Here is a 19812-nt window from a genome sequence, read left to right as displayed (position 1 = left end):
CATGACGTACCGTATCAATGTGCTTTGATCGGTAGTTACCACCAAGCTGATTTACCCTCCACCATGCCTTTATTAAACTCTTAAAGTCTGTGGGAAAAAATTAATAGAAAAGTCACGATCAGAACCAAGGCGGATTTCGAGGTGGGCAGGACTGTTGAGGTCCACATTCTTTGAGTGGTGAAAAAGTTGCCATCCAAAGGTCCCTTGGTTTAGTTTAGTAATTAACACGGTGACATTTTCTTCCATAGTACACACTGACACAGTGAAGTTCTTCCACCTCAGACCTGCTTGGATTGGCTCGTTCTCATTTGGTGCTGTCATGCTGCTAGTGCCTCTGTGAAGCTCTATCTGTGCCATCACTGAGCCAATTTTATAACCACAAAGACAGAGAGCATTTTAATGTAGCCGCGCAGTTTGTTAGCGGTTTGCTGAGTTTGCATCAGAAGCTGCCAGAAAACCCGGAGGTAAAATGCCCATTATGTAACTCTGGTCTCGTGGTGCGTTTGAAGATCTGTGAATTACAAATCAAGTTGGCGCTGGGTATTACAAAGTAGAGTGGAGATATGTTTTCTCAAGTCATCGCAAATGCACAGTAGTGTAGGGAATTTTAAAGCATAGCCCAGTATTCTGCTAAATCACATTTTTTAATTTATAATTATATTCTTAAAAAAAACAATGAGTGAGGAACTTTTATTCTGAACAGACGCTCCTATATGTCTCCACAGCCATACATCTTCATTAGACTCATTCTGATCATTTCAGTGCTTAAATTTCCTTCACTACCATGCAGCAAATCTGCCAACTTGTATTCATTGAAAATGTACTTGATAAGTACAGACTGCTTTTGCCATTGTTTGGAGCCCCCTCCGCTGGCAACAGGGGAATTTTCCAAAAAGGCACAAGCCTCCATTTTAAGCAAACAGCATGCCAACAAATCAATGGTGCTGTGATAAGCACAGTTTGAGCGCTGATCGGTTCAGAATGGATGCAGTGATGGTTTTTGGACTGGAAAAATTAGGCGGGCACTTCCTGTACAGAAAATAAAGATCGGAACACTTCAGCAGTAGAAGAAATTATCAAAGTGAACAGGATGGGACAATTTCATGGTTAAGAAGTATCAAGATTTTTGCATGATACAAGTGATAAAAGTGGAGAAAGACTAACATGTTTCAAAGCAGTTGCAGTAGTAGGCTACACGTATAAATCCCAACAGTTCAGACACTCACTATGCAATACAAATATAGCAGGCTCTTTTCTCCAACCGGGAATCACGTGACTGTTTTGCTATAAGACTTTGCGGTTGTCCTTTTTTGAAGTTGTCGTATTCTGTTGCTGTATCTCGCCGTAACACATGGTGCTCCTCAATTCTTCTCATGCACATTTGTAGCTTGTGATAGATATTTGTTTGGTGACAGAAAAAGAGCCAACGTTTTTCAAAAGAAGACATTGTGCGATCAGTGGGTTTTCTTTGTAAAGGTCTGATAATGTTGTATCGTACTTGGCTGGAAGCATGTTTTATGTGCTTTTTGGCCCGTGGGGGACACTATACTGGCCATTACTGCGCTGTGGGTGCTGTTACTGCGGTAAAAGTATTTGGGGATTTGTGCTGGGAATCAGGATTTTGCCACGTGTTCAGACTTTCAGACTCAAAATGGCGGGAAAAATCTCAAAATGGTATCAAATTTCGTAGCCTTTTGGTAGATCCTAGGGCAAAAAACCCCCCAACATACCCAAATATGACTTAGCCAAACAGTAGCTCAAGTCTGTAGAGCTTAGCTTTTGTTCATTTAATTTGATGAATTCACATATTTGCACATTCAAAAAGATTCAATAGACTTTCTGCAGTGGTAGCCCTCAGCGTGGAAGAGAAAGCTCTATACAGTAAGCATATATATCTATTTTCTTTGTATGCATATAATATTCTTGACTATTTTTGCACTGACTATATGGACAAAAGGATTTATTTTTATTTTCCACAAAAGGTGCTATTATATCGGAGGCCTTCTCCCACACCTTTTTGCATGAACTCTCAAGAGAGAATCCTCAAATGGACTGATATCTGTTCTCCAACTACTTCTACTTCTACTCCAAACGTTGCCAAAATGAAGCACTGTACTTTTGTAACTTCAACTTGTGAGCTTTGAAATAAACGGGCTTCAAGTTTGGGTTGGTCTCCACAATGTGTTTTTCTTCTGATTTTAGAATAACTACTCGTGTATAGTGGATCAGACACATTTTTAATAACTCTTCATCCAATTTCTTTCTCATAATTGACATGAATGTGTGTTTACCTTAAGTACATAATAAAAACAGAGGTTTGTGCATATTTATATCATGAACAAAGAGTAGTTATGTAGCTCGAGTTATTGTTGTTGCTTATATTACTGTGCTAATATCACTTTTATAAACTCATTCCTATAAAGAATTGGATAAATGTATTTTTAATAACAAACAAAGCTAGGTTCATAATATAAGGCCCAATAAATCAAACCAACTGTCTTCTCTCGACTGAAAAGCCAAGATTTCGCCACAAACCATGTCGCTTCTTCACAGGTTGGGTCGGTAACTGTGTCCAACAAGATCCAACAGTGGGCGGGTACACATGGCGGTGCACAGGTGTTTGAAATGTCATGTTTGAAAACACTCCTGTGACTTAAGAGTTCCAGCTACAGCCGCCCTCAGCCTCCAACACATACTACACACTGCGCTAATGCAAAGCTATCTGTGTCCGACACGTGTTCCCACCCTATATTTACTCTCCGTTTTAGTGTCTGCTGGAAGTCTGTATGAGAGGTCATGATCTCCCCATAGGAACAGGCCTGGAAATAGCAGCGTTTAGTGTTGTTTCTAATTGGACGTGATGAGTGGTAGACTGGACTGCGGGACAGGAATAGCCCCTCTGCTGTGGTGTGGTGTGGGCTTCATACATGGACGTATTAGGAAGTAAGAGAGGGCAGCATGACTGTGGACATTGTAACATCGTCAGAGAGGAGGAGGGAGTGAGCTATAATAGGTCTGGAGGAAAGGGGTTACGGGGTGAGACTACTGGTAGTTGTAATGCAAGTCAAAGATGGGAAACCACTTTTACATTACACTTACCTAATTAAATCCATAATTTTGTCCTGTTTATGTCTTTTCTAGACCCTTTTCTAGACCCGTTTTAGTCCTGATTTGATCTTGAGCTCGGCCTGGGGTTACTGAGAAAGTCAAATATTTTACAAGGTGGTGTGAAAATTTTTAGAACCACTGATACAAAACATTGAGAGAGACTCAAACCTATTTAAACCTCATGTTTAAAGCTGTACTAAGTAACTTGTTTGGGGGGTCTTTCATCTCCCCCTGGTGTCTCTGGCCAGAAAACCACAATTGCACCTTGACTGCCACCAGACCGGAGTTACCAATACACACTAATGGAATCACGAAGAAGAAGCTATCAGGCTAACGGGTAAAGCTAACTGCGGGCTAGCACCACTTAAACAGTGTTTACAGCCAAGTTTGAGTGAAAAAAAAAATCTCCATTGTGTAACTGGATGAACAATGGCAAGAGTTACTTAGTACTGCTTTAACTGCTTGTATCTTATTTATTGGGTGAATATTACACAGTGTGGCTTTAAGTTTAGGTTTACATGAGTATATATTACTTCCAATAGTGCTTTAGACTAGAATAAAATATTTGGACACTTTTTGGACCGAGATTACACAAAAGCTGGGTAAGGGTGAGTAAAATGTGTGACAAAGGGAAAACCACAGAGACACAATAAAAAGTCATAACATACAAAGTTCCGCATTGTGAGTTTAAATCAAATCACTAACATCATGTCTTTATGCTGAGTCCCTCTGGAGATGGCGTCCCTGACTCTGTCTAAGAACAGCGCTGGAGCAAAGGCGGACAGGCGTGGAGCAGCGAAACAATGAGGGGGAAGGAGAGAGAAAGAGATCGTATCAAACTCTGCTGCCTCTGCAAAGATAACAGCGCTATCTTCTCCAATCTGCTGCGTGGTACCGCCGCCATGCATCGTGGGTAATTTCTAAGGAGCGGCGTCTTGTAGGGGAGGCCGAGACACAAGCCAGGACTCAGCGTGCTCTCTCCCGACCATATGCCCCAAGCACATTTTAGGACACAGCATAAGTGATAGAGGAGCGCACGCGACAGCATCGATTCCATCTAAATGAAAGGGCATGCTGCTACAGAGACACGTGTCCAAATGAAAACCACTTGTAAGTGGTTGAGCATTAGAGTTTTTTTCAATTGACAGGACTCGTCCAAACACATAGCACACATTTCCTGACACACATTTCTCTATTCGAAAAACACTGCACATCACACTTTCATTACTGTCCAACCTGTTCAATCAAGGTGTTTTCAAAGGAAACTACAGTTGCTGTGGATGACCAGTGTGTTCAGAGTGGGAATGTGACCAGTGCTTTGACAAAATGAGAGTAGATAACCAACTTTGTCCAGAATGAGTAGAAAAAGATAAAACACAATGAATTTCCAAAAGTACAAAGGCACATGGGCCATGTGAGCAACACGTGACTTCCGAGTGACTTCTCAGTTGGCGTGCATCTTCCTCTCTTGTTATTGAGGTGGTGAGCGGTTAGAGCTCTTGAAGAAGATCCCACACTCGATTCGAGCATGCGGCCTTTCTGTGTGGAGTTTGCATGTTTCTCACCCTGTGACTGCATGGGTTTCCTCAGAGTGCACCGGCTTTCCCCATTAACCCAAAACATGCACAATAGGTGAATATCGTACTAATCGTACTATGTCAATAAAGACACCATAACCTCACCTTGCCAGCAAGCTGAATTCTTGCGTTATGTGTGAGTTAACAAACACACAAGAATCCATCTTGAACTGCTCCTGCCTTCACCGTTCGGACAGAACCAAAATTGGTTCTTGCAAAAAAGACACTAATTAACAATGCGCTGATCACAAAAAACACAAAGTATGCTGAAACACATAACTTTTTTCAAAACTAAACATTGAATGGATTTGTGGTGTTCTTGATCCAATCATCAGAAAATGCTGCTCCAAACGTGCGACCTCTCCTCGAGCGCAGCCCCAGATTGATGTCAGTGCAAATGCTATTGGCACTGGAATATCAATCTGGTTCTTGCCAGGTTAACCATAACCATATTCCCCCTTGAGTTAGTAGCAGCGTCTTTTCCAAATAAATAAATAAATAAATAGCTCAAGATGGCAGGCTGTGAGTCACTAGAAACATGTTAAAAACATCCTGTCGGGAGAAAAAACGACCGTGTTCATCGCGTCTTGAAGTTCATGGCTGACAGTGGACACAATTTAAAATAGATTTAGAATGAGCAGCGCAAAAAATAATCAACCTCTCGTTAGTATAAGTAGTTCATGTTTCATTTTTCTGGTGTTGTTTGTTGATTGGCTTTGAGATTAAAACCCTCCCTTTTCCTTAATAAACACAGACCTATTGTTTTTAGCTTGTCCCAGTGACTGTCCATCAGTGACTCGCGGTCTGCCATTTGTGCGAGACACGGCTGATCGTTAATGGGGAAATAGTGAGAGACTGCAGTCAATGGAATTTGGTGTTTTAACAAAGCTGAAGACGGTGATGGCTGTGCTGCTTCAGTGGACATGGGGCAGGGGAGGGGCCCTGGTGGATACAGGCCAGGAGACTGTTGACCCAGGGCCCAGAGCAGGGAGGGGGCCGTCAAAAAGTATTTTCAATACTTAGTCATACAGAAAATGTGTGGCATGGGCCCACCAAGATGGTTTGTTCGTTGCAAATTCATATTCATAAACAATACTGATCTAAATTCGTCTCTGGGCCGCATGCATGTATATGGCAAACCAATCTCATAACAAAACTACATTGTCTCTACTGCCGACTGAGCGAAGTCCTGTGTGAAAGATAAACGGAGACGCGCTGCTATAGTAACCATAGCTGCTCGGCTCCAACCCTTTTTTACTGAAATACATCAAACAAGAAGCAAGGCAGAGCGGGGAGCTGCACGGGCTGTGGACAACTAAAGTTATCTCTGCTCCAACTGTGCAGAGATAACTGGCCACATGAGCGGGCACTGTGGGCATAGCACTGGCCCGAGGGGAGGGGGCCCGGTTACATCATTAGATCACACGCATGGCAAGGACATTGGGATCGTGCTCTCACATTCATTATTTATTTATATGTTTTAGAGATTCAACCAATGATTCCCTGTTTGTAGAAGCTCTTAGTCGTCCATGAGCGTAACATTGGGTACTTTATTAAAAAAAATCCTTATATGTTGCGCCTCTTCAGCTCTATGATATTTAACCTGGTTTGAAAACTTTGAGCAGCAATAGCTTTGTGAGTCGAGCGTTTGCCCCCTGACCCACAGGTCGATGGTTCAATCGCAGCATATTGCCGTTGTGTACTTGTACGGTACAGGAAACTTGGTCATCTCAACTTTATTTATAGCACACTTTTCAAGTGCCTCAGAAATAGAGCAATTACATATAAAAATGGGTCAGTAGAAAAGTCCAAAATATATTAACAAGTCAATAATGAGTCTTTGATCCAGACTTGAAAAAAAAAAACATATGAGGGCAACGTTTCATGTGGAACAAAATCATTTTTCCAGAGCCAAGTGTTTGAAGGGGTGTTATGCTTACGCTTACTGTATGTGTAATGGAAAACACAACTTTATCACTGACACTTTGTTGGTTGTAAAATGCATTATTGATGAAGTAATCAAAACATTTCTTGCAGTTTCACTTCCTGGTTATTCAAGCGATCTCACTGTAAGCCCCTCTTACCCCTCTCCATTTGCTCCCCTTTGCTGTGCAGCTGTTTCAATAAAGAGAAAAAAATAGTCCATGGCCTTGTGTAGCGTTAGTGAAGTGATGGCGAGTGTTTTTACTCGGCAATGTAAGGATTAAGCTTTGCAAGAGATGGAGATGGAGAAGAAAGCATTTTCTGGACACAGAAAATGCTTTACCAAAGAACCTCGGGAAGAGTTTTTTGGGAGCTGACATCGCTGCAAAGAAAAGCCACTGGAGAAGATTCAAACATTACTCAAAGCGGGTGACAAACGAGTGACTCGAGATGCAGCTCCAGCTCTGTTTTTGATGAAACAACAACATTTTAACATGGTAAAAAGCTCTAAATAAAGTTAATCTTGTCTAACAACCCCCATTTAAAGATTGCTCACAGTCACTCGGCAAATTCTAGTATACGTATACTCTGACTCACTGACAATGGCAATAAGACCCATTCTGATTCTGATCCAGGTAGTTCTTAAATGATAAGGAGTGGAAAAGACAGAATGAACTAACAATAAAAGCAATTCTGTGTTTATGTCGCTAAATAGTTCAAAATAGATTCAAATCTCCAGCCTACAAATCTCAACTGTCTCACTTTAAATCTCTTATCACCCCATTTGATCAGGCGAGCTGTACTTTCATAGGAGCAGTGGAGACCCAGTGTTTGGGTGTTGGACCCCCCACACTGTAAGATAATCAGCGGGTCTAGGTCTGAGTACATTGTGTCATCGAGTTTCTGGAGGGGATTTCCCAGTGAGTGCATGGAAAATGAACAAGGGGGGCTGGAGGAGCACGGGGGCATCATTCAGTGTGATAAAACCACTTTATAAAACAAGTTATAGGTATGGCAACGTGTGCCTTATGGACAGGGGAATTAGTCCTCCAGTTTTGAACCCTAAAAGACGGTTTGGAAGAGAAACAGAAACGTAAAGCCTGTTAGGGATCCCTTCACACTAAGATGTTCCGAAGAGGAGCCGTCTGAAGCAGTTCACTTTAATCTCCAGGATGTTGCCCTCCCATACCTGTAATTAACAATGTAATCACCTGCTGTATAATGACTACGTGCTGCATCGGAATCACATTCTTTTTATAAGGATTTCCCCATCTGTGAGATGAAATGAGGTGCTAAACTTAACTCTTCCACCTGCATCCTGACACCAACCAGACAGGCATTTAGTTTTGAGTAAAGACTATCAATATTCAGGGCCTTTTTTGAACTAGACACATTGGCCTTTGAGTCTTTCTGTTTTCGTCATATGTTTCAGACTGTCATTGCTCTGTAGTGCAGGGGAAAGTTAGCAGTGACTTAGCGCCTATGAATAACTTGACCTTTGAGTAAACATACTCCGTGGTGATGTTTATAGTTCATTCTCACACATGCCCCGGGTCACACTCGCCCACTCTGACTGCACCTATGTCTCTGCTCAGACACACAGGGTCACCCAACACCCACCACGACTGTTTCTCTGGTGATGTCAAAACAACAGCTGCAAAGACTGATCAAATCTATCTCTATAAGAGGTGCAGTGTTGGGTAGTGTGGCCTCGTTATGCCTCTAGAAAGGTAACGTACATTACGGCTCTCATTCTTAATTAAAGCGACGCCTCAGAGTACTTCTGTGCTACCAGTAATAAACATTTTGCCAAACATGTTTCTCGACCCCCTCTTGGAACCGCCACCTTGACGTGGTGGAGGGGTTTGAGCACCCGGATGATCCTGGGAGTTCAGTTGTCGGGGGCTTCGTGCCCCTGGTAGAGTCTCCCATGGCAAACAGGTCCTAGGTGACGGGTCAGACAAAGAGTGGTTCAGAAGCCCCTTATAAGAGACAACAGGCCCGATTAATCGTGAGGCCGTCCTTCCGTGGACCCACCACCTGCAGGAGGAGCCATTGGGGGCTGGTGCAATGTGATTTGGGCAACTCCAACAGCTGCCCCCACGACCCGGAAACGGAAAAGTGGAAGAAGATGGATGGATGGATGGATGGATGGATGGATGGATGGATGTTTCTCGACGCCATGGCCTCTATTTCATAGACCAAACCATTGTACAAACTAAACCCAGCAACAGCTTAATATCAGTATAATAGTACAATAAATCTGCTTCTGCTAGCTTATTTATGTATCTATACTGACAAATGACTGAAAACACAATCATCAATGTCCTTAAAGGAACAGGCCACCATTTTTACATACTGAGATATGTTCTTGCGTGAGCTTAGACAAGTTGATACGTACCTGTCTGGTCTTTGTGGGTGCCCTCAGTCATGCAAAAAGACCAAAGATGTTGCTAGCATTTGGCCTCTCCCAGCTTATTCCTATATCTCCAAACTGGGGTGAAGTTGGAAGCGGCCAAGCTCTTCCACGGGTACACACAAAGACCAGACAGGTACACATCAACTCCTCTAAGCTCAGGTAAGACACACATTGGTCTTCGCACAGTTTGTCAACAAAAGTGGAAAGTAGCTCCTTTGAAAACCCATAAAGTAATGGAGGTGGAAATGTAAAGCACCCAGATTACAAGCAAAATCAGGTGAACAGCTGCTTTAAAGAAAGTACATTCAGGTGCTGTAAAGTTGTATGCTACAGCATCTCCTCTGCTGCACAGGCACACGCACCTGCCACTTTTAAGTCCCTAGCCGCACTGGGAAATGCTGAGGCTGAGAGAGGAGACGACCCGAACTAACAAGTAACTGAAAAAGATACTACATAGTACTAGATTACTTGAGAATGCAAAGCGTGATATGTTTCTCAGATTACCGTTCCTTAAAGAAAGCATTCTGAGTACTCTAGTGGGCTACTAATGAGCACATTACCCTCAACACGGTAGAGATGTCATAGAAAAGCATTTCTGCAAAAGTAATGCAATGTAAACTTGTATGATGTATGAAAAAAGTACACAGCAGATTTGTGCTTGCTCAATTACAAGTAAAAACAAATATTTACATTTTGATTTGTTGGTGGCACAGTAGCGAGAGGTCACAGCAAGAAGGTCTCGCGTCTAAGTCCAGGCGTTCTGAAGCCAGCGTGTCCAAGGCCTCCTCCCAACAGGACGCGCCCGAGTCACCGCCCCACGGGGCTGACATGTCACTCACCTGGAGGAAAAGTTTAGCGTCACATTTTTGGACCACAGCTGTGAGTGAATTTGCATCTGTTGCGCTGCATTTCAAACACACTGCATTTATACACCAGTGCACACAGACAGGAGGCAATGCAGCTGAAGTGTCTTGCCCAATGACACAAGAACAGAATGCGCTGGTCGGACTCAGAGGTGGGATCGAACTGCCCATCTCTAGACTTGTGGGCGAATTAGACAGACAGAATCAGCGATCAGGAAGGAAGATCTCTGCATACAGCCCATTCTTTCGTGATATTGTCGTATTGCCACCAGCACTGCCACTCGCACACACATGGCCCGTTGCTTGGCACTGCACACTTAAGTTACTGCATTTTTTCCATGGAAACCAGAGCCCATTCACACAGCGACCTTGAATAGACACAAACCACACGCTCAAGTGAAGTGCCGAGTTTAACAAGTGCACATGTCGCATCTACCACATCCATATCCATGTGTGTACACAAAACACAACACACCGCCCATGAAAAATGGATTCAGCATCACATGTAGATACTTCAGGTTAAGCCAATCAATAGATTTTCAAATGCAAACCTGCCAGTGAAGCTTTCAAATGGCATAAAGTGAGAAGTCATTGGCATTTATTGGTTCAATATATTGCATTATTTTAAATATATTTTGTCTATTTATATTCTATTTTGCACAGTACATTGGTTATTTCCAGCCCCAAACCAGGGGAAATGTGGATATGGGAGCTTTAAAATAAACTACCATAGTGATGTGGTTCAATGGGGGGCATTTTTGTCAAGTGCCTTGTAAAAAACATTTTTCAGAAATCACTGGAGGACACAGATGCATGCAAAACTTCACTCTTCAAGGGGCTGCCAAGAAATGTCAAGCAAGGCTACCGCAGGGACACGCAAACTGGGAACTGCAACTTTAAATATTCTACTGATTACTTTACCAAAGACTTTACTGATCACAAAGGAGAAATCCAAACATTGGAAAGTTTATTTGGGACTTGTTGCCTTCTGGGCGTTACATATGAAACAGTAGGAACTCCTTGGGGCCAGTCGAGCAGATGGCGTTTGGCTCCAGACTTTGGCCTGTCCTCTGTTTGTCAGGACCTCACCTCGCACTGACCCCTCCACAGCAGGAGGGGGCAGCGCACGACACACCAAGAGCACATCCGCAAGGGGAATAAAAATCACTGATAAACTTTTCTACTTTTTTAAATAGTTTTTGAGAATAATTAAAGTTGTGCTGTGTGTATAGCCTGTAAATGACGAATGGACTAATTACAGACTCCTTCTTCCTGAAGCCATGAGGAAACGGGGAAGGCTCCGGATGTTCCTGGCTCCTATGCTTTACATTGAAACTTTTTCGCATCTCTTTGTGTCGTTATTGAACATAAACTTGTCATTCTGACCTCTATATGTTTGTCCTTTTCCCCTTCACAATTTTTTTTTTAAATTTCCATCCTAAATAGTATTCTAAATAATGGTGCTGGCTCCAAAAACCCAGCTGAATCACTAGCATGAACAAGCCTTATTTAGCCCGTGCTGAACACTATGGAGGAAGCCACCCTCACCTCATCCATTCTTAATTTACAGTCCATCATGGCCATGTGTGAATTTAGGTCTGGTTTAGCCCTGGTTTGGCAATAATTAAGATTTGTAGGTTGGAGACTAGCAACTCTGGGCCTTATAACACAATTAATAACATAGTAACAGGTTTCTGTTGCTTTGCTATGACATCATAGGTTGAAAGTACCATAGACATATTTCAAATAGCAGTGTTGATCAAATACGGGCTGATGGCCTAATGGGTAGCATGTGCCGGGTTCAAGTCCCGGTGTCCTGCTTGTCCAACCTAGAGGGGCATTCTGTCTGTGAGGTTACCACTGCAGCTGGCAACAACACGGTACACAGCTGTCTGTCTAAAGGTGTCTGAAGATATACAGCCCATGGAAGATCAGTCGCTGGGGGGGTTGCCTGGGTCGTCTGATCACTGTGTAGGCCTGAGGCACCCACAGTCCCAGATCCTATAACTGAAAGGAGGACTCACCCTGGAGTTTCAGTCCGCCCTTTTATCTCAACATTTGTAAAAGAAGCCTAATGAGATTTGTAGCTTACCTCTGACTACAAACTTAAAGGAATAGGCCACCGTTTTTATATACTAAGATATGTTCTTACCTCACTTTAGTCGAGTTAATATATCCCCGTCTGGACTGCGGTCAAGTGAGCCGTCATCCGCAAAATGCCAGTCAAGCCAGCCGTAATGTTGTTTTGTAGTGCGCGATTATTGCCGCTAGCACGGTAGGCCAATGGGCTCAGGTTTAGGGACCGTCAACAATGTATTGTACGTTCTTTTAAGCGTAGATTATTACAACGACTGCACTAGGCCAATGCACTGAATAATAGGGACCGTCAACAAAATAATGTACGTGTAGACTACTGCGAATACGCGAGACCAATGTACGGAGAATTAGGGACCGTCAACAATGTAATTTCTCCTCTAAAAATTGAATCTTTCCGACATTTCGGATGGTATTAAAGAGTCCTTTGAAAGGTTTCACTCATTTCTCTGTGGGTTATTGTTAGTCACCTCTCACACTCACTATGTGCATAATATGACCCAATTCCACTGTATAATTTATGAATAAATACACTACCAATATGCCTATTTGGTCATTTTGAACATGTCACTAAAGCTCCTTTTTCTAACATATAGGGAAGGTTTTAAAGAGTCCTTTGAAAGGTTTCACTAATTTCTCCGTGGCTAATTGTTACTCACCTCTCACACTCACAATGTGACTAATTTGACCCAATTTCACTGTATAATTTATGAATAAATACACCACCAATATGCCTATTTGGTCATTTTGAACATGTAACAAAAGCTCCTTTTTCTAACATATAGGGAAGGTTTTAAAGAGTCCTTTGAAAGGTTTCACTAATTTCTCAGTGGCTAATTGTTACTCACCTCTCACACTCACAATGTGACTAATTTGACCCAATTTCACAGTATAATTTATGAATAAATTTACAACCAACATGACGTCATTTTGAACATGTAGCAAAAGCTCCTTTTTCTTACATATAGGGAAGGTTTTAACGAGTCCTTTGAAAGGTTTCACTCATTTCTCAGTGGGTAATTGTTACTCACCTCAAAACACTCACTATGTGCCTAATTTGACCCAATTTCACTGTATAATTTATGAATAAATGCACAACCAACATGACTGGTCATTTTGAACATGTAACAAAAGCTCCTTTTTCTTACATATAGGGAAGGTTTTAAAGAGTCCTTTGAAAGGTTTCACTAATTTCTCAGTAGGTAATTGTTACTCACCTCTCACACTCACTATGTGCCTAATTTGACCCAATTTCACGGTATAATTTATGAATAAATACACAACCAACATGACGTCATTTTGAACATGTAGCAAAAGCTCCTTTTTCTTACATATAGGGAAGGTTTTAACGAGTCCTTTGAAAGGTTTCACTCATTTCTCAGTGGGTAATTGTTACTCACCTCTCACACTCACTATGTGCCTAATTTGACCCAATTTCACTGCACAATTTATGAATAAATACACTACCAATATGCCTATTTGGTCATTTTGAACATGTAACAAAAGCTCCTTTTTCTTAGATATAGGGAAGGTTTTAAAGAGTCTTTTGAAAGGTTTCACTCATTTCTCAGTGGGTAATTGTTACTCACCTCTCACACTCACTATGTGCCTAATTTGACCCAATTTCACTGCACAATTTATGAATAAATACACTACCAATATGCCTATTTGGTCATTTTGAACATGTAACAAAAGCTCCTTTTTCTTAGATATAGGGAAGGTTTTAAAGAGTCCGTTGAAAGGTTTCACTCATTTCTCAGTGGGTAATTGTTACTCACCTCTCACACTCACTATGTGCCTAATTTGACCCAATTTCACTGCACAATTTATGAATAAATACACTACCAATATGCCTATTTGGTCATTTTGAACATGTAACAAAAGCTCCTTTTTCTAACATATAGGGAAGGTTTTAAAGAGTCCTTTGAAAGGTTTCACTAATTTCTCAGTGGCTAATTGTTACTCACCTCTCACACTCACAATGTGACTAATTTGACCCAATTTCACTGTATAATTTATGAATAAATACACTACCAATATGCCTATTTGGTCATTTTGAACATGTAACAAACGGTCCTTTTTCTAACATATAGGGAAGGTTTTAAAGAGTCCTTTGAAAGGTTTCACTAATTTCTCAGTGGGTAATTGTTACTCACCTCTCACACTCACTATGTGCCTAATTTGACCCAATTTCACTGCACAATTTATGAATAAATACACTACCAATATGCCTATTTGGTCATTTTGAACATGTAACAAAAGCTCCTTTTTCTAACATATAGGGAAGGTTTTAAAGAGTCCTTTGAAAGGTTTCACTAATTTCTCCGTGGCTAATTGTTACTCACCTCTCACACTCACAATGTGCCTAATTTGACCCAATTTCACTGCACAATTTATGAATAAATACACTACCAATATGCCTATTTGGTCATTTTGAACATGTAACAAAAGCTCCTTTTTCTTAGATATAGGGAAGGTTTTAAAGAGTCCGTTGAAAGGTTTCACTCATTTCTCAGTGGGTAATTGTTACTCACCTCTCACACTCACTATGTGCCTAATTTGACCCAATTTCACTGCACAATTTATGAATAAATACACTACCAATATGCCTATTTGGTCATTTTGAACATGTAACAAAAGCTCCTTTTTCTAACATATAGGGAAGGTTTTAAAGAGTCCTTTGAAAGGTTTCACTAATTTCTCCGTGGCTAATTGTTACTCACCTCTCACACTCACAATGTGCCTAATTTGACCCAATTTCACTGCACAATTTATGAATAAATACACTACCAATATGCCTATTTGGTCATTTTGAACATGTAACAAAAGCTCCTTTTTCTTAGATATAGGGAAGGTTTTAAAGAGTCCGTTGAAAGGTTTCACTCATTTCTCAGTGGGTAATTGTTACTCACCTCTCACACTCACTATGTGCCTAATTTGACCCAATTTCACTGCACAATTTATGAATAAATACACTACCAATATGCCTATTTGGTCATTTTGAACATGTAACAAAAGCTCCTTTTTCTTAGATATAGGGAAGGTTTTAAAGAGTCCGTTGAAAGGTTTCACTCATTTCTCAGTGGGTAATTGTTACTCACCTCTCACACTCACTATGTGCCTAATTTGACCCAATTTCACTGCACAATTTATGAATAAATACACTACCAATATGCCTATTTGGTCATTTTGAACATGTAACAAAAGCTCCTTTTTCTAACATATAGGGAAGGTTTTAAAGAGTCCTTTGAAAGGTTTCACTAATTTCTCCGTGGCTAATTGTTACTCACCTCTCACACTCACAATGTGCCTAATTTGACCCAATTTCACTGCACAATTTATGAATAAATACACTACCAATATGCCTATTTGGTCATTTTGAACATGTAACAAAAGCTCCTTTTTCTTAGATATAGGGAAGGTTTTAAAGAGTCCGTTGAAAGGTTTCACTCATTTCTCAGTGGGTAATTGTTACTCACCTCTCACACTCACTATGTGCCTAATTTGACCCAATTTCACTGTATAATTTATGAATAAATACACAACCAACATGACGTCATTTTGAACATGTAGCAAAAGCTCCTTTTTCTTACATATAGGGAAGGTTTTAACGAGTCCTTTGAAAGGTTTCACTCATTTCTCAGTGGGTAATTGTTTCCTTCCCCATATGTAAGAAAAAGGACCCCGAGGCGACACCAGGCCAGCTTGGAGACATAGTCCCACCACCGTGTCCTGGGTCTTCCACGAGGCCTTGTCCCACTAGGACATGCCTGGAACACCTCCCGCGGGAGGCGACCAGGAGGCATCCGGAACAGATGCCCGAGCCACCTCAGCTGGATCCTTTCGACGTGAAGGAGCAGCGACTCTACTCCGAGCTCCTCCCGGGTAACTGAGCTCCTCACCCGATCTCGAAGGGTTCGCCCAGCCACCCTGCGGAGGAAACTCATTTTGGCCGCTTGTATTCGCGATCTTGTCCTTTCGGTCATGACCCAAATCTCATGACCATAGGTGAGGGTGGGAACGTAGATCGATCGGTAAATCGAGAGCTTTGCCACCCGACTCAGCTCCCTCTTCACCACGACAGACCGATACATCAACCGCATCACTGCTGACGCTGTCGATCTCACGCTCCATCCGTCCCTCACTCGTGAACAAGACCCCGAGATACTTGAACTCCTCCACTTGAGGTAAGGACTCCCCACCGACCTGTAGAGGGGAAGCCACCTTTTTCCGGTGGAGAACCATGGCCTCAGATTTGGAGGTGCTGATCCTCATCCCGGCCGCTACACACTCGGCTGCAAACCGCCCCAGAGCGCGCTGAAGGTCCTGGTTTGTTGAAGCCAACAGCACAACATCGTCTGCAAACAGTAGAGATGAGATCTTGAGGCTCCCAAACCAGACACCCTCCGGCCCCTGACTGCGCCTAGAAATTCTGTCCATAAAAGTAATGAACAGAACCGGTGACAAAGGGCAGCCCTGGCGGAGACCAACACGCACCGGGAACAGGTCTGACTTACGGTCAGCAATGCGAACCAAGCTCCTGCTGCGGTCATACAGGGAACGGACAGCCCTTAACAGAGGGCCCCAGACCCCATACTCCCGGAGCACCCCCCACAGGGCACCACGAGGGACGCGGTCGAACGCCTTCTCCAGGTCCACAAAACACATGTGGACTGGTTGGTCGAACTCCCACGAACCCTCGAGCACCCGATGAAGGGTATAGAGCTGGTCCAGTGTGCCACGACCAGGACGAAAACCGCATTGTTCCTCCTGGATCCAAGGTTCAACTATCGGCCGGATCCTCCTCTCCAGCACCCTGGAGTAGACCTTACCGGGGAGGCTAAGGAGGGTGATTCCTCTGTAATTGGAACACACCCTCCGATCCCCCTTTTTAAAGAGAGGGACCACCACCCCGGTCTGCCAATCCAGGGGCGCTGTCCCCGACCGCTACGCGATGTTGCAGAGATGTGTCAGCCAAGACAGTCCTACAACATCCAGAGACTTAAGGTACTCAGGACGAATCTCATCCACCCCCGGAGCCCTGCCACCGGGGAGCTTTCTCACCACCTCGGTGACTTCAGCCTGGGTGATGGACAAGCCCACCTCAGAGTCCCCAGCCTCTGCTTCCTCATTGGAAGACGTGACGACGGGATTGAGGAGGTCCTCGAAGTACTCCTTCCACCGACCGACGACATCCACAGTCGAGGTCAGCAGCTCCCCACCCGCACTGTATACAGTGTTGGTGAAGCACCGCTTCCCCCTCCTGAGGCACCGGATGGTTTGCCAGAATCTCTTCGAGGCCAACCGATAGTCTTCCTCCATGGCCTCCCCGAACTCCCCCCAGACCCGAGTTTTAGCCTCCGCGACCGCACGAGCTGCAGCACGCTTGGCCTGCCGGTACCTCTCAGCTGCCTCAGGAGTCCCATACGCCAACAAGGCCAGGTAGGACTCCTTCTTCAGCTTGACGGCATCCCTTACTTCCGGGCGCCACCACCGGGTTCGGGGATTGCCGCCGCGACAGGCACCAGAGACCTTACGGCCACAACTACGAGGAGTAACAATTACCCACTGAGAAATTAGTGAAACCTTTCAAAGGACTCTTTAAAACCTTCCCTATATGTAAGAAAAAGGAGCTTTTGTTACTTGTTCAAAATGACCAGTCATGTTGGTTGTGCATTTATTCATAAATTATACAGTGAAATAGGGTCAAATTAGGCACATAGTGAGTGTGAGAGGTGAGTAACAATTAGCCACTGAGAAATTAGTGAAACCTTTCAAAGGACTCTTTAAAACCTTCCCTATATGTTAGAAAAAGGAGCTTTTGTTACATGTTCAAAATGACCAAATAGGCATATTGGTAGTGTATTTATTCATAAATTATACAGTGAAATTGGGTCAAATTAGTCACATTGTGAGTGTGAGAGGTGAGTAACAATTAGCCACAGAGAAATTAGTGAAACCTTTCAAAGGACTCTTTAAAACCTTCCCTATATGTTAGAAAAAGGAGCTTTTGTTACATGTTCAAAAAGACCAAATAGGCATATTGGTAGTGTATTTATTCATAAATTATGCAGTGAAATTGGGTCAAATTAGTCACATTGTGAGTGTGAGAGGTGAGTAACAATTAGCCACGGAGAAATTAGTGAAACCTTTCAAAGGACTCTTTAAAACCTTCCCTATATGTTAGAAAAAGGAGCTTTTGTTACATGTTCAAAATGACCAAATAGGCATATTGGTAGTGTATTTATTCATAAATTGTGCAGTGAAATTGGGTCAAATTAGGCACATAGTGAGTGTGAGAGGTGAGTAACAATTACCCACTGAGAAATGAGTGAAACCTTTCAACGGACTCTTTAAAACCTTCCCTATATCTAAGAAAAAGGAGCTTTTGTTACATGTTCAAAATGACCAAATAGGCATATTGGTAGTGTATTTATTCATAAATTGTGCAGTGAAATTGGGTCAAATTAGGCACATAGTGAGTGTGAGAGGTGAGTAACAATTACCCACTGAGAAATGAGTGAAACCTTTCAACGGACTCTTTAAAACCTTCCCTATATCTAAGAAAAAGGAGCTTTTGTTACATGTTCAAAATGACCAAATAGGCATATTGGTAGTGTATTTATTCATAAATTGTGCAGTGAAATTGGGTCACATTAGGCACATAGTGAGTGTGAGAGGTGAGTAACAATTAGCCACTGAGAAATTAGTGAAACCTTTCAAAGGACTCTTTTAAAAACCTTCCCTATATGTTAGAAAAAGTAGCTTTTGTTACATGTTCAAAATGACCAAATAGGCATATTGGTAGTGTATTTATTCATAAATTACACAGTGAAATTGGGTCAAATTAGTCACATTGTGAGTGTGAGAGGTGAGTAACAATTAGCCACAGGGAAATTAGTGAAACCTTTCAAAGGACTCTTTAAAACCTTCCCTATACGTAGGAAAAAGGAGCTTTAGTGACATGTTCAAAATGACCAAATAGTCATATTGGTAGTGTATTTATTCATAAATTGTACAGTGGAATTGGGTCATATTATGCACATAGTGAGTGTGAGAGGTGACTAACAATAACCCACAGAGAAATGAGTGAAACCTTTCAAAGGACTCTTTAAAACCTTCCCTATATGTAGGAAAAAGGACCGTTTGTTACATGTTCCAAATAGTCATATTGGTAGTGTATTTATTCATAAATTGTACAGTGGAATTGGGTCATATTATGCACATAGTGAGTGTGAGAGGTGACTAACAATAACCCACAGAGAAATGAGTGAAACCTTTCAAAGGACTCTTCAAAACCTTCCCTATATGTAAGAAAAAGGAGCTTTAGTGACATGTTCACAATGACCAAATGGGCATATTGGTAGTGTATTTATTCATAAATTGTACAGTGGAATTGGGTCATATTATGCACATAGTGAGTGTGAGAGGTGACTAACAATAACCCACAGAGAAATGAGTGAAACCTTTCAAAGGACTCTTTAAAACCTTCCCTATATGTAGGAAAAAGGACCGTTTGTTACATGTTCCAAATAGTCATATTGGTTGTGTATTTATTCATAAATTGTACAGTGGAATTGGGTCATATTATGCACATAGTGAGTGTGAGAGGTGACTAACAATAACCCACAGAGAAATGAGTGAAACCTTTCAAAGGACTCTTTAAAACCTTCCCAATATGTAGGAAAAAGGAGCTTTAGTGACATGTTCACAATGACCAAATAGTCATATTGGTAGTGTATTTATTCATAAATTGTACAGTGAAATTGGGTCATATTATGCACATAGTGAGTGTGAGAGGTGACTAACAATAACCCACAGAGAAATG

Source organism: Gobius niger (assembly GCF_951799975.1).
Source record: "Gobius niger genome assembly, chromosome: 15".
Classification (NCBI taxonomy): Eukaryota; Metazoa; Chordata; class Actinopteri; order Gobiiformes; family Gobiidae; genus Gobius; species Gobius niger.
This window is presented reverse-complemented; position numbering follows the sequence as displayed.